At 46.8% G+C, this 15,690-nt stretch overlaps 1 protein-coding gene across 1 annotated transcript in view; it reads right to left on the bottom strand.

Moving 5' to 3' along the window:
* Nucleotides 1-15,690, bottom strand: part of SH3BP2 (SH3 domain binding protein 2) — a 112,042-nt gene that overhangs the window by 82,013 nt on the left and 14,339 nt on the right. The window lies entirely within an intron of this gene.

Below are 15,690 nucleotides of genomic sequence, written 5' to 3'. Positions count from 1 at the left end.
TGCACAGAGGGAGCTGAAGATGGAAGGCTGTCCCTCTGGGTCCATGAGAGTGTCTTTGTGATCTGTGTTGAGTAGCTCTTTGATGTGCTGATCAAGTAGGATTCCTTCCCTGGAGGTGTCAGATGGCAGGCAGGGAGGCAAAAAAACTTCCTTGTTGTTCTGCAATCAAGTTTAAAATCCAAAATCGGCTGAAATTTGGCATCTTCCATGTTTCAGGAGTGTACTTGGGAGCCGTGTTGGTCTGAGACAAAAAGACATATAAAAAACTAGAACTCTTGGTTCCAAAATGATACCTTTTATTAGACCAACTGGAAAATGGCAAGAAAATTGTCCTTTTCTGCAAGCTTTCGGGATCAAAGTCCCTTCGTCAGGCCCCGGTGAAAAGTGTAGATGGTACAAGTTGGTAAAAAGTCCCCATAGTTATGAAATAAGCTTCGTTTTTGCACAGAGGGAGCTGAAGATGGATTGTGCATTATCTCTCTGGAGCAACAACCAAGTATATAAGATAAAATGGCAAGATTGAACAAATGTATGATGCCATTAGAAAGCCTTCATTGACAATTAAAAATGAGCAACGTGGAACTACATAGACTATAAAAGATTTCAAGAGTCTTGGAAGACTGAAGTCTTGGAAGTCTTGAAACTGAAGAGAATTAAAATTGTCAAGCACCAGGACATGGGCAACAAGGCTTGGGGGTGGTCAAGGATTGGGGTTACCAGGCTGGATGGCTGCAGGTTAGAGCCAGGGTCCCAGAGCCGTGCAGCCAAAGCTGAGGTAAGGTTGGCAAACAGAGACCCAGAGCAGGCTAGGTCAGGACTGAACCACTTGCAAGGCCACAATCCAAACCAACTCCACACAAAACAACAACTGAAATGTGTGAGAAGATAAGATCTATTGATGTTGAAGGACTTCAACTTGGGGGAGATATGCTGGAGATCTCATACATCTCATAAGCATCAACAGGCGTTTGTATGAGTAAGTGAGGTTTAGTCCTTACGGTTGCAAGCTATGTCCCCGACATTGACATGGTGGGTTTTAATTGAAACCCACCATTTCAATTTAGGGGTTTCCATCACTATTACAGTGAGGGGGCCATTCCTCTTTTTCAGGAGAGCCTGCCTGTGGCTGGAGGGGGTGAGCTGCTAGCAGGCCGAGCGACCCCTGAGCTGTGGAGGGGCTCTGGTTCTTCCCTCCATGATGGCTGCATCCCTGGGAAACCCCAGCTCAGAGGCAGCACCTGGCCCAACCCAACTCATCCCCGACTCCAAGCTGAGGTAGCACCCAGCCCACTAGCAGCCCACCTGGGCAACCCCACAGGGCACTGCCACCACAGAGGGAACAACTGGGGCTCTCTGCAGCTCAGGGGCTGCTTGGCCCACTAGCAGCTTGCTCCTGGCTATGGGAGAGGTGGGCAGACTTGCTGAAAATAAAGAAAGCAGAAGTGGCAAGGGGCTTGATCTTTTCTTTACTGCAGAACCAAACTGCCTCTCCCATGGCTGGAGGGTGAGCTGACTAATAGCCCCCAAAACTCCTGCATGTATACAGCATGCCATTAAGCCACACCAAGTGACATGTTCACTGTGTGTGCAGGGTAATGGTGTCATGTGTGCAACCACCCAACAGTTCTAAAAAATGCAGATGATATTATGAACACAACATTACAGATGGTATTCTATGAAGACAACTCTGGTTTGGACTGGAAGCTGTTGGTTTTTGAGGGACCTGGTTGTTTTCAGTATTAATAAAGAGAGGGCAATCCAAATTAGCTAACCGTGTGTGTGTGTGTGTGTGTGTGTGTGTGTGTGTGTAGTTATATATAGTTTTATATATAGTTGTATATGTATACATAGAACAATATTCCATAATGAAGAAAGATGAGAATTTTAGTTAAAGCTCATCCTGATTCAACAGCAAAGTGAAGCAATACACCATATTTTCTTACATATACATGCCCCCAAATCTAATTTGCACCTCGTTTTTGAAAGACATTACAAAGAGGATTTTTTCCCCCCTGAGTTATAGCTGCAGACAGCAGGGACAAAGCCTAATCTTCAGCTAACTTACCCTCCCTTTCCTGCTTAACTAAAACCCTAGGGGCTGCTGAAGACTGACCTTTATGGGTGGATTTATTATCTTGAAAAGGAAAAAAGACCAGATGCCCTGATAGATAGCAAAATTTCCCTAAGAAAGGTTAGCTTGATTAGTGGTATATTAAAGGGCACAGACAGAAGTGACAATTTTTGCCTGATCTGGCCCCAGAAAATAGTTTATAGCTATTTGACCAAATGCAAGTTCATGGCTGCAGACAGTTTATAAATGGCCAGTCAAGTACAAATGTGACCCCTGATTGTAAGAGGGGTCAGATGAAGACGTTTCAAAACAAAGCATCTTCTGTAACTTCTGTCTGCACTGCCTGCCACCCTCAAGCTGTTTTCAGAATGGGAGGGGGGAAAGGGAGCAGAGGGAGTTTGGTCTTGGAGTTTTTCGGCCCATGCTGGCGGGGGGTGTATAGGAACCCCTCTGAGGTTGGAGGCTCCAATTCACTCACCCCATCCTCCAGTGCCGGCTGGGGAACCCCTAGAATGAACTCCCTCTCCCCCTTTTACCCCCTCCCATTCTGAAACAGGAACAGGCTGGGAGACAAGAGCAGCCATTGCTATGGGGAAACTGCCTGCAAGCTCACAGCCAGCAGCTAGATTCCCTTCTTCCTCCTGGAACCAACAGGAGATCCTTGTAACTCGGTTAATAACCTATGTGAGCAGTTGGATTTGGCTGACTGCTCCTCTCAGGGAGCAGATGTCAGGGTACTTTAGGTCCCCCATGACAACCACGTCCCTAAACTGTACAGCCTCTGAAAGCTGCCTCAAGAATTTCAAGTCTAGCTTTTCCTCTTGGTGTGGTGGTCTGTAGCAGACCCCCACCACCAAGTCCCTTTCCCCATGACCTCCATGTATCCTAATACACAATGCCTCAACTTTCTCCTCCTCTGATCCCATTTTAATTAAGGTAGATGTATAATGAATGCTCCTTTACATAGAAAGCAACTCCACCCCCTTTCCTCCCTATTCTGTCCCTTCTGTACAACCTGTAGCCCTCAATGTGTACCACCCAGTCATGGGTAGGGTCCCACCAGGTTATTGTTAGCCCCACTAAATTGAAGTTATTATCTGCAAGCAGAAGTGCGAGTTCTTCCTGCTTGTTCCCCATGCTCCTAGCATTAGTATAGAGGCACTTGAGCCCTGCGAATGGTTCCTGTGATGCCCCCCCATTCTGATGACCAAAGGGCCCCTTGGTACTTACCTGGGATGTACTGCTGCATATCTCGCAGTTTGTAGGTTCCAGACTCTCTCCATCTGCTGCCTCCTAGTCCCCCATTATACTTAGTTTAAAGCCCAACATAGGAGGTCAGCCAAACTGTAAGACAAGAGACTCATACCTTTTGTGGAGAGATGAAGCCCATTGCATCCCAGGAGGTCCCTTGCATGGAAGTGCATTTCATTTTATGACAGGGTCACAAAATGCTTAGATGCAGGAGTAGAGGTGGGTGTTGTTTTCTTGGACTTTAGCAAGGACTTTGATATAGTATCTCATCCGATTCTCATAAATAAATTAAGAAGCTGTGACATAGATGTTTACACGGTCTGGTGGGTGGCAAATTGGCTTAATGGTCACACTCAGAGAGTGATAGTAGATGGGTTGGTATTGACCCGGAAGGATGTGGATAGTGGGGTCCCGCAGGGTTTGGTCCTTGGACCTGTACTCTTCAATATGTTCATCAGTGACTTGGATGTGGGTCTGAAGTGTACTCTGTCCAAGTTTGTGGACAATACTAAATTGTGGGGTGCACACTCTGGAGGGTAGGGAACAACTGCAGGCAGACCTGAACAGGTTAGAAAAGTGGGCAGTACACAATAGGATGCAGTACAACAAGGACAAATGTAGAGTGCTGCACCTAGGGCACAAAAGTATCCAGGACACCTACTGGCTGGGAAGTGACTCAGCAGCACGGAAGTGGAAAGCAATCTTGGAGTCATAGTGGACTCCAAGATGAACATGAGTCATCAGTGTGACAAAGTCATCAGCAAAGCTAACTGCCTTTATCATGCATCAGCAGATGCTGACAGATCCAAGAAGGTGATACGTTCCCTCTATGTGGCAATGGTCAGACCGCAGTTGGAGTACTGCATCCAGTTTTGGGCACCATCAAGAAGGATGTTGATAGACTTGAGAGGGTCCAGAGGAGGGCCACTCATATGCTTAGGGGCTTACAGGACAAGCCCTATGAGGAGAGACTGAGGGACCTGAATTTGTTTAGCTTCTGCAAGAGAAGGCTGAGAGGTGATCTTATGGCCACCTACAAATTCATTAGGGGGGACGCAGCAAAGGATCAGAGATGCTCTTTTCACCAGGGTGCCTCTTGGGGTAACAAGGAACAATGGTCACAAACTGGCAGAGAGAAGATTTAGGCTAGATATCAGGAAAAACTGCTTCACGGTAAGGGTGGCCAAAATGTAGAATGAGCTTCTAAAGGAGGTGGGGAAGGGAATCGGATGTCAAAGGTGAGTGGTTGCTCCTTAAGGAGACGATCCTCCATGCCCAAAGGGAGGTAATCCCAACAAGGGTCAAAGGGAGCAGGAGGGCACATAAACCCCCATGGCTCACTAAGAGCATCCGGGAATGTCTCCTTGCTAAAAGGGAGGCATATACCCAATGGAGAGATGGGGTCATCGCCAAGAAGGACTATGTTACAGTCGCCCGAGGATGTAGGGGGGCAGTCAGGAGGGCCAAGGCAGAGTTGGAGATAGGACTAGCTTCCCGGATTAAGGACAATAAGAAGTCCTTCTTCAAATACATAGGGGGTAAAAAGAGGGTCCCGGGTAATGTGGGGCCCCTGCAGGACACGATGGGCAACTTAGTCATCACACCAGATGATAAAGCTAACATATTTAACGATTTCTTTGCCTCTGTCTTCCTAAGTAGGGACCAGTTCAGCCACCTCCCTGCTGGGCCCCCCTCGGGCCCCGAGAGAGACACGCCTGGGCCAAGGGTTAGCGAGGAGTTAGTTAGGGTACTTCTGGAGAGGCTGGACGTGTTCAAGTCCGCTGGTCCGGACGATCTTCACCCTAGGGTTCTACAGAAACTGGCCGAGGTCATTGCGGGACCCCTGGCGCGGCTCTATGAGCACTCGTGGTGCTCTGGCGAGGTGCCGGAGGACTGGAAGAGGGCCAATGTGGTCCCTATCTTCAAAAAGGGAAAAAAAGAGGACCCGGGAAATTACAGGCCAGTTAGTCTGACCTCAATCCCGAGTAAGCTCTTTGAAAAAATTATCCTGGCACACATCCAGGAGGGCCTTGCAGGGGAATGCATGCTCAGGGGCAACCAACATGGGTTCATCAGTGGCAGGTCTTGTCAGACCAACCTGGTGGCCTTTTACGATCAGGTCACCAAATCATTAGACGCAGGGGTTGCTGTGGATGTAGTCTTTTTGGACTTCCGGAAGGCTTTCGACACTGTCTCTCACCCTGTCCTCATCAAAAAGCTGGGAGACTGTGGTGTCGATGCCCACACGGTCAAATGGGTCGCCAACTGGTTGGAGGGCCGCACCCAGAGGGTGGTAGTGGATGGGTTCTTCTCGACCTGGAAGGATGTGGGCAGTGGGGTTCCGCAGGGCTCGGTCCTCGGGCCCGCACTGTTCAACATCTTCATCAGTGACTTGGATGAGGGGGTAGAAAGCACCCTGTTCAAGTTTGCTGATGACACTAAGATGTGGGGGGATGTGGGCGCACTAGAAGGGTGCAATAGGCTACAAGCTGACCTTGACAGGTTGCAACGGTGGGCGGATGAGAATAGGATGGGGTTTAACACTGATAAGTGCAAGGTGTTGCACATGGGGAGGAAGAACCGGCACCACACTTACAGGTTGGGGAACTCCCCTCTTGCCAGCACGGAGACGGAAAAGGATCTTGGAGTCGTCATTGACTCCACGATGAACATGGGCCGGCAGTGTGGGGAGGCAGTCAAGAAGGCCAATCGTACCCTGTCATGCATCCACAGATGCATCTCGAGCAGGTCCAGGGAGGTGATCCTCCCCCTCTATGCGGCACTGGTCAGGCCGCAGCTGGAGTACTGCGTCCAGTTCTGGGCGCCACACTTCAAGAGGGACGTGGACAATATGGAAAGAGTTCAGAGGAGGGCCACTCGTATGATCAGGGGTCAGCAGGGCAGGCCTTATGAGGAGAGGCTACGGGACCTGAACCTGTTTAGCCTCCACAAGAGAAGGTTAAGGGGGGACCTTGTGGCCTGCTACAAACTGGTCAGGGGGGATCAGCAGGTATTGGGGGAGTCCCTGTTCCCCCGTGCGCTGCCAGGAGTGACCAGGAATAACGGTCACAAACTGGCGGAGGGTAAGTTTAGATTAGATATTAGGAGGCGCTACTTCACAGTCAGGGCGGCTAGGGCCTGGAACCAGCTTCCAGGGGAAGTGGTGCAGGCTCCTAGCCTGGGGATTTTTAAAAGGAAGTTAGATGAGCACCTTGCCGGGGTCATCTGACTCCGGTGCTCTTTCCTGCTAAGGCAGGGGGTCGGACTGGATGATCTACCTAGGTCCCTTCCGACTCTAGCTACTATGAAACTATGAAACTATGGTGCTCTCCCCTACCTTGGGGGTCTTTAAGAGAAGGCTGGATAGGCATCTGGCTGGGGTCATCTGACCCCAGCACTCTTTCCTGCCTAGGCAGGGGATTGGACTTGATGATCTGTTGAGGTCCCTTCCAACCCTAGCATCTATGAATCTATGTATGACTCCCTCAGATGTCTGAATAGTAATACCAGAGCTGCTTTACTGTGAAGCAGGAATCACAGCAGGGTGCTTTTATTTCACACAAAAATCAGCTTCTCACTTAACACACAGACCCCAATTTTGGGGGGTGGATGCTGTATGCAAGACAATACAGTACAACAAATAGGAAAACGTAAATAGATAGCTATCAATATAAAACTAAAAGTTATAATGTGTAGAATATTTATAAGGGACATAGATAAAGATAACCTGCTCCTTGGCTAACAGGCCTAAGGACACTAAGAAAGGCATTTTAGGGAATGCCTTTCTTACCAAAAATAGAATTCTTAGTAATGTCATGTCCATTACTCAACTGAGATATGAATAATGGTGCAGAAAAAGCAGAAGTGTTTAGTATATCTGTATTTGGAACAAAGAAGGATGTGTTATACACCTCTCCATGAGGACGATGAACTATATTAGTGACTAAAATGCATGATAAACAATACATATGGGGAATAAATGTTTTAAATAAGCAGGTCCAGAAAATTTGCATGCAAGAATCCTAAAGAATTGTCTGAAATGATTTCTGACATCATGAGGTTAAATTGTAATAAATCTTCTATTACATGGGACAAATTGTAGAAGTCTAAAAAGGAACTTACAGGGTGTCAGTATTCAGAAACAGCAAGCAAAATAGCCCAAGAAAATATAGGCTCATTAGCCTGACATCAGTTCCAGGCAAAATTAAAAATAGAATCAGGGTATGGCGGGGCACTTTTGGCATCTGCCACTTTCATGGGGCTTAAGCAAGCTGAAGAGCAGCCACCAAGTGCAGTTAGACCCAACTAGGTGGTCACATACCTGCAAGAGGGCCTCCAGATTAGAGGAGGGCTGGGCAGCCTCAGTATAAGGCCTAGGAGCTAAGTGGGCAGTTACACCTAGAGAGCCGGAGGAACAACATCTCTCAGCCTGCAGACCGCAGCTCCCAGAACACCTGGAGGTCAGGGTAGGAACTATGGGGATGGAGGAGGTTCCTGGTCCTGGAGCCTGACCTGAAACTACACCCTGCTGGGGTTGGATGGTGTGGTGGGACAGTCTCCAGGAAATGCCACACCTGTGCCTCCCCAGTGAAATGCAAGGATGGGGGCACCAGAAAGCTTCAGCCCCTACTGCCTTGTGGGTACCCTGTGGAGGGGAAAAGGTAGGGGAGTGCATCCTGACAGAAAAGCACAAGGTCCTGAGACAGGGCCAAGGTCCACAAAAATGGGACTTGAGGTCCAAGAGGCCTAAGGCCCAGCAGCCCAGTGAGAGACAGAGAAGTGGCCCCAGTGATGGGTGGAGTAGTGGCCCAGAGATGGGCTAGAGGCCAAGTTCGGTCCGTTCTGGGACAGAAAGCCCACAGAGGCTATGTGGAGTAGGCTCTGTGGGGGCCTGAAGGACTGCACATAGATCAGCCAGAGTAGTGACAGCCAGAGGCCTTGCAGAGTAGGGTCTATGGCGGCCTGAAGGACTGCGCATAGACTGGCTGGAGTAGAGGCCCCAGTGAGGAGGCACGTGGCCAAGGTTTGTCTGAGGACAGCTGAGGCCAAGTTTGGGCCAGAAGCCGAGTGAGCCCCAGCTAAGGGGCTGCGGGATAAATAGTGGATCTGGATGCCCTCTGCAAGGCATGGGACTCAGTGTAGAGGTGGTTTGGAGCCATGCGTTATGCCCTTGCATTGGGGCACTAAATAAGCAGCCTCTCATCTAGGAACAACTGTTTAATTCCAACAAGTCAGGTAGGCAGACTACCCTAGACAGGCGGGCGGGCCAGCATTGTGACTGGTCTTGAGCCAGCCCCCTATCACACAGGGTATAAAGAAAAAATAAAGCTGAATCAGGGTATACACCTCTCCCAGGTAAAGAATTCAAGGCAAATATATAAAAATAAAATTGGTGACAGGACAAGCACTGGATAACTGATTGATCTAAAAAAAGTAGGGATCAAAAGAGAAGCGTCATCTAATGTGATGTTTGTAATGGGTTCTCTAAGGTTCAGTGCTAGGCTTCATATTGTTCAAATTTTCATTAAATATACAATTATTGCTGATAAAATTTGTAGATTTACACTCTAGAAAGAATGGTACAATAGCAAATAATGATGAGAACAGATCGTCATAAAGTGATCCGGACCAGTTGCATGGTAATCTGGGCCCCTTCAGACAAAAAGAATCCTGGAAGTAGCGACTAAGGAAAAGAACGTAAGGAGTTGTTATGGACAAGCAAATGAACATGGGCTCCTGTTAATCCTGTGGTAATCCTTTGGTATATAAATGGGGTAGTGAGTAGGAAAAGGAGCATGGCATTGATGAGTCTGGTGCCAGAATACTGAATCTAGTTATACAATTTTCTTTAAAAAAATAATATTAATATATTGAAGAGGGCATGGAAAAGAGCCACAAAAAGCTTTATAGAGAAACACGAAGCACTCAGTCTGCTTAGGTCTTCCAAAAATAGGCTAAGATATTGCTTGATTACTGTCGATGCCTCTTCCCCGTGATGGTACTAAGAGCTCTTTCATCTAGTGGACAAAGATCTAACAGGATCCAGCAGCTAAAGATAAAATAATCCAAATCCGGTAGCCTGACTGAGGCTGGGTGACTGGGCAGGACTGCCTCAGGCACTGACTGCAAGGAGGCACCAGAACGGAGGCAGGAGAGTGTCAAAGTGGCACCAGGGGGCTGTGCTCAGCAGAGCCTCACCCAGGGGCTGGAGGCTGCTGTCTCACAGACCAGAGGCAGGAGTCTCCTCTCAGCCACACTGCCCCTCCTGTTGCGCAGCTAGCAGCTACTGGGTTAACCCTCTCAGAGATGCTGCTGAATTGAGGCTTTCATGGTGTTGCATACTACTTAGTGGCAGCAGTGAGAGGGTTCATCTCATATCTGTTGCAGCACTGGCCTCTCCCACAGAGGAAGGGGAGTGAGGTTGATGGGGAGACCCTGCCCTTGCTCTCTGCAGTGGGAGACTTCAGCCCCTGGGCTAGCCTTTATTGCAGCAGGTAAAACGGCCCACCCCCTCACCCTGCTTTCCTGTCTCAGCACAACCCCACCCAAGCTCTCCTTAGGACACCAAAATAGCTAGTTATGCCAATGTCTAAATTACGTATAACTTGTTGAGAGACAGCGGGTGTTTAACTACTGCAAGAAACTACCTATGAGAGCATCTCCTTCTCCAGATGTCTTTAAATCTTCCCAGATGATTTGTGTAAGTTAGTGAGAGGGATAGGGGGGTGGGGAAATAGCCCCACTCACACCCTCCCCCATACTGGGATGCAGGTGAGGGTCTGCTTCCCCAGCTGCTAGCACTGCTGGAATGAGGCACCAAGTCAGCTGCTTGTGCCAGGCTGCCTGGAAGCGTGGAGGGAGAGCACCCAGCATCCAGCAGGGGAAGCCTCAAGCGGGGACTCAAATAATTCTGACAGCATGCTGGGACTGGGGGAGCGCTGTGGTACTAAGACCTCCCCCCGACTTAACACCCTTGGACTCACCTGCAGGAAACTCGAGTGCCAGTGGGTCGGAGAACACCGTCCCTGTTGGGCTGGGTTCCCTGAGAGGCAGCGATAAGAGAATGCTGGAAGTGAGCAGAGAAGGCTCCAGCCACCAGACATAAGGACACATACCAGCAGATGGTGAGTGGCAGGCACACTACCCACATTTCCTTTTTTTGTAGAGAACAGATTCTTGGGGATTCCAGGCATGAAGCCTGGAACCTATTGCAGAGGGACACTTCCAGGCCAAAACTGGAGAGCCAGGTGTCTGGTGAATCCTTCTGGCCAAAGCCAGGAGCTCAAGAGACTGGCTATAAATACAGAGGTTTGTGGTGCGAGTGTAGGGGCGGAAGAGCTCCCAGTCGTGTCCCATACATGGTCATGCCAACTGATGTGGAGTAAAGGCCCTCGGTTAGCATTTTCATAGATTTCATAGACATTAGGGCTGGAAGGGACCTTGGAAGATCATCGAGTCCAGCCCCCTGCCCCAGGGGCAGGAAGTACGCTGGGGTCACAGGATCCCGGCAAGATAGACATCCAAATGTTTTTTAAAAGAGTCTGGAGTAGGTGCTTGCACCACCTCTGGAGGCAGTCTATTCTAGGCCTTGGGGGCTTGGACAGTAAAGTTGTTCCTTATGTCCAGCCTGAAACAGTCTTGGAGGAGTTTTGGGATGCCTGTGTGCCACATCCACTTGGTACTGAACCCAGTGGCAATGGGACTAAGACCATGGGGAATCCCATGGACTCTGAAAAGCAAAGATTGACTTAAGACACAAGTCAAGTAAGGCGGAGGCCTCACTGAGCAATTTCTACCATTTCATAACAAGTTGTAAAGGGCAAATCATTTGCAAGGACCAAAAACTCACTTGAAGAAGATAACAGGAGAGCCAGCTGGGCCTCAGCTCCAGCCGTGTTACAATCTGCTTTAGCTAAATACAGGATATGTTTTGTTATAACATGAGTTATACTTTAATTAAACACAAGTTATTGGGCTCAATCCAGAGGCAACTGGGTGAAATTTGATAGCCTGTGATATGCAACAAGATGATTTAATGTTCCCTTCTGGCCTCCATAAAGAGTACTTGAAAGATATCTTCATGCACAGTCCTAAAAATTCAGGCATGCTTGTTTTGTTTACAGCCCTCATATTTCCTGCACTGTGTACAGTTTGGCATAAATATTTTATTGGTATATGTTTAGATCAGAATCTTAAATAGTATTTCAAATTCTTGAAGTGCTGTGTATATTTAATTGCAGGAAGGAAAGTAAAATTCTTGGGCTAACATTTACATAAATATATAAAACTGCACAGGAGCACAACTGTGACCAAAAGCTCAGTGACTTCTCTAGAATGCCTCAAAGAGATCTTCCCAGAACCACCCATCCTAGCCTTCAAACAAGCACCAAACCTCACTAACTTCATCACCAGAAGCAAACTACCTACGGCCCAGAACACGCTGAATGGATCCAGACCATGGTATGACAAGAAATGCAAAACCTGTCAACCTATCTCCACTGCCCTCACAATTACTAAACCCCACAATAGAACCATCAGCATTCCTGGATCTTACAGCTGCATCTCCAGAAATGTTATATATCTTATCCAATGCACCAAATGCCCTGATGGAAAATATGTGGGTGAGACGAAACAGCTGTGCACCAGAATGAACACACACCAAAAATCTATTAAAGACAAGAACACCCAATTGCACGTTTCTCACAAGAAAACCACTCTCTCTCCAATCTCTCAGTTCTAATCCTCAAAGAGAATTTACAAAACACTTTTTACAGATGAGCCTATGAACTTTACTTCATCAACCTCCTGGATACAAAAAATCATGGACTAAATATAGACATTGGATTTATGACACATTATAATCTGCCTGTCATCTGACTACCCAGGTACCTCTCCACTGTTTACCTGCTACATTCATCCCCCATCTCTCCCCCATAGCCTGTCTCTTACCCACTGACTCCTCAATGTACATCTTCACTGACTGCCTTTCTTGCATGCATACCGGCCTCTGGATCCTTTATTATTCATTCCATCCAGGAAGAGCACACACCAACTGCAGATGCTTCCTCAGCCTGCTGAAGGGTTTTGAAACCTGAAAGCTTGCTAAGAAAATGTTTTCCAACTATTTAAGTTGGTTTAATAAAAGATACCATATTCACCCAAAGAACCTTGTCACTACTCACTAACATCTGCAACACCATGTGTGCCATCCAACCACTCAGTTTAACATTTCTTCCAATACCCACTTGTTCAAATCTTGATTCTTAATCTTTAGCACCACTAAAAAGTCCCACTGGTTCATTTAAACTGATGTTAAAACCAACATAAGCAGGATGGACAAGACCTTGTCAGCTGTAATCATTCTACCACTGTTTGACTAAAACAGCAATGAAAATGTCTTTTCCTGCTGGAAGTTTGTCTACAATAGTGCTCCCACCAGTTTTAACACTGGCTCAGAAAAAAAAAATGGGTGGGGGGTGGTAAGGGATTTTCTTTATTGTTTAGACACTGTTGTGGCTACGGTGGTATCAGTCCTAGCTTGACCTATACGGAACCATTAAGTCAAACTTATACTATGTAATTATAGTACTTCTCTCTGGGCAAGAACCTATAAATTAGGATAATTAATAACAAAATGTTTTCAGCCTGGGGGAGACCTTTGGCAAATAAATGATCAGAGAGACAACACTCCCTCTTTCCTGTAGAGACATATTTCCCCTCAGTTCTGTCTGGAAGCCTGACTGCAGCCGACTAAAATGCACCCCTTGTACCAGGTTAGAGCAAATTGTTGGTCTCTTGAGCCTTTATTCCTTTCTTTGAGCTCACCAACATTCATTGTGATTTTTAATACAGATCTCAGCACAGCAGGGTTCATTTTGATTTCTAGCAGCTCCAATGAAATTTTATAGTGTTTCTTTCTTTTCAGTAATCTGATTTTAAATGTACTTTATATTTTAAAGGCAGTTAAAGTGAATAATTCATAACCAATTGCGCTGCTCCAGCTCTTTTATAAAGCCCATGCATAATTGATCATAAGTCTGGATGAAGTGTTTTTCATTTTCCTTTTCTCTGTGGTTTATATTTACTCAGCAGGCAGCCCATCTGGAAATCCCTTTCTTTTAGTATATTTTCTGGTCTGCCATGCAGCTTGCTGTGCCTATTGTTTCAATATTTCATTGGAATGTCTTTATTCATAGGCACCGAGAGCAATAGTAAAGATAATAGTTAAAATCCTTCATTACACAAATGTTTCAAATGACAGGATCTCTTTCAGAGCATCACTGAGGAATATGATTAACACCATATACTGCTTGGGGAGGTGAGATAAAGGACGGTTATGACAATACAAAATCATGGCCAACATATTTCCGTCCTTACTCAGGCAGAAGTACCATTCACTTTTAAAGTGTCTTGAATAATGCTTATCATATGAAGAAATGGTTTGGTGGAAGTGCTACACATAAACTTGTTAGTAGGAAGTTAGGGTATAAACAGATGTCACCAAGTTAAGCAGATCAGCTGTGGCAGGATGTGCCCTGCTGTAGATAATTCACTGGGTGAAACACATTACTCGTTGTCCCATGTCAGGCAGGGAACTGATCATGTAGGTCCATGGGCTATGTATTCACTGCTTACAGAGTCACACCCTGGTGATTACCCAGACAAAAGTGGAACGGGGGCTCACAGCTTGAGGAGTGCAATCCTGTGCAGAAATTCCTGACACATGCAGAATCAGGCCCCTAAAGCCCCAGGAGTGGCTGCGGGGGGGGTGGCTGGAGAGCACAGGCAGCTCTAGTCTGCTTGTGCTCTTGCACCATAAAGCAGGAAGACATTTGCTACAATAAAGTGGTAGAAACTATTACTACCTTTTGTCATAGCCACAAATTTTGGGCATTTGTGGTGTGACAAGGGACGTGGATGTCTGTTTGCTTGGTCTTTGTGCCACCATAACAATTTTTATGGCAACACAAAGGTGATGTCTGTTCCCCCTCTAATGCACAGACTAGTTGCAACCCTCATCTATTTACAGGGAGCTTGGCTGCTATGATGAAAAACAAAGAATAAAAAGCCTAGCTTTCAGTGTTTGGAAAACACTGGCCTGCTACTCAGGGAAAACTTATCTGAAGTCAATTGCTAATGTTTAGGGTAGATCTACATGGCATGGTACAGATCCCAGTTGCTTCTGAAAACTTTGCAATTGAAGGATAAGATAATACTCTCTGATAAAAGCAATCCATGTTGCTACCCTCAACATGCTGAAAGCCTTGTATCAATAATTTGAGGAGATTTAAATCTCCTAACTTTCCCAGTAAGCAAAGACCTGGACTGAGCCAGGGCTATGAAATTGTAATTGAGAAGTGTCTATACTTCTCAAGACATTTACTCTGGAAGCAGCCAAGCAGTGCTTTTACTCCTGCTATGCTTTCTGCAACATGAACTCCTGTTGGGATCTCTTATGGTTGATAGCTGCTGAGGGCAGGCATTTTATCAGCACCCTTTAATCAACGTAAGAAGGTCATCCTTCTAGTTAGAGCTACACTAGTCTTCTGCCTCTTTTACACAGGGAGGTAGCAGCTTAACTCATTCCACTGCAACCTGGCCCTTTACTAGAGACAAAGGATGACTAACTTTTGCAGTTAGAGTACTGGACTCGTCCTCCTGGCCCTGGCCAAGTGGGCCCTATATTTGACCAGGAAGGAAGCTCTGGCCAGGAAGGTGCCTGGAGACTGTGGGGCCACTTTCCACTCACTAGTCCGTGCATGTCTTCAGGCAGAGCACCAGTGGGCAGTGTCCACCAGCTCCTTGGATACCTTTGAGGACTGGTGGGTATGGCCTGGGGGGCTCTGCTCAGTGTCCCCAAAAGTGAAAATAAGGTGCACTTATTTTCACCTTTTGACCCTTTTGACCCACACGACATGCCTATCCTGGTTTTCCCAAGTATTTTGTTGTGTCATCCATCCATTGGCCCCATACAACAGAAGCTATTAGTTAGCTGTGTGGGCCTCAGGGCCCACGATAATTGGGTGATGCAAAGAGTCAGGAGTTCTGGACTAAACCTTCAGTTCTACTACAGCTCTTCCCTGTGACTGTAGGGAAATAATGATCTCTCTCTGCCTTGGTGCTCCATCTGATAATAATGCTTTCTTACCCCACAAGGGAATTGGAGCATAAATGCATGAATGTGTCTGAGAAGGTCATGTCTTGTGGTGATGGAGCCATATAATTACAAGAGAGATACATTACTGTGGTGTAAGTTGCGGATGAATTTAGGTCTTGGTGTTGTTTCTAATTTGCATTCTAATCAAACCAGCAATTCAGAAAGCCATCATAGGGATGTTAACTGGTATACTTGATTCAAAATCCAAGAT

The sequence above is a fragment of the Crocodylus siamensis genome, chromosome 2, assembly GCF_052110815.1.
Source record: "Crocodylus siamensis isolate JL-2025a chromosome 2, ASM5211081v1, whole genome shotgun sequence".
In the NCBI taxonomy this organism is placed as follows: Eukaryota; Metazoa; Chordata; order Crocodylia; family Crocodylidae; genus Crocodylus; species Crocodylus siamensis.
Note: the sequence above shows the minus strand (reverse complement) of the source record. Positions and strands in the feature narration are given on the sequence as shown.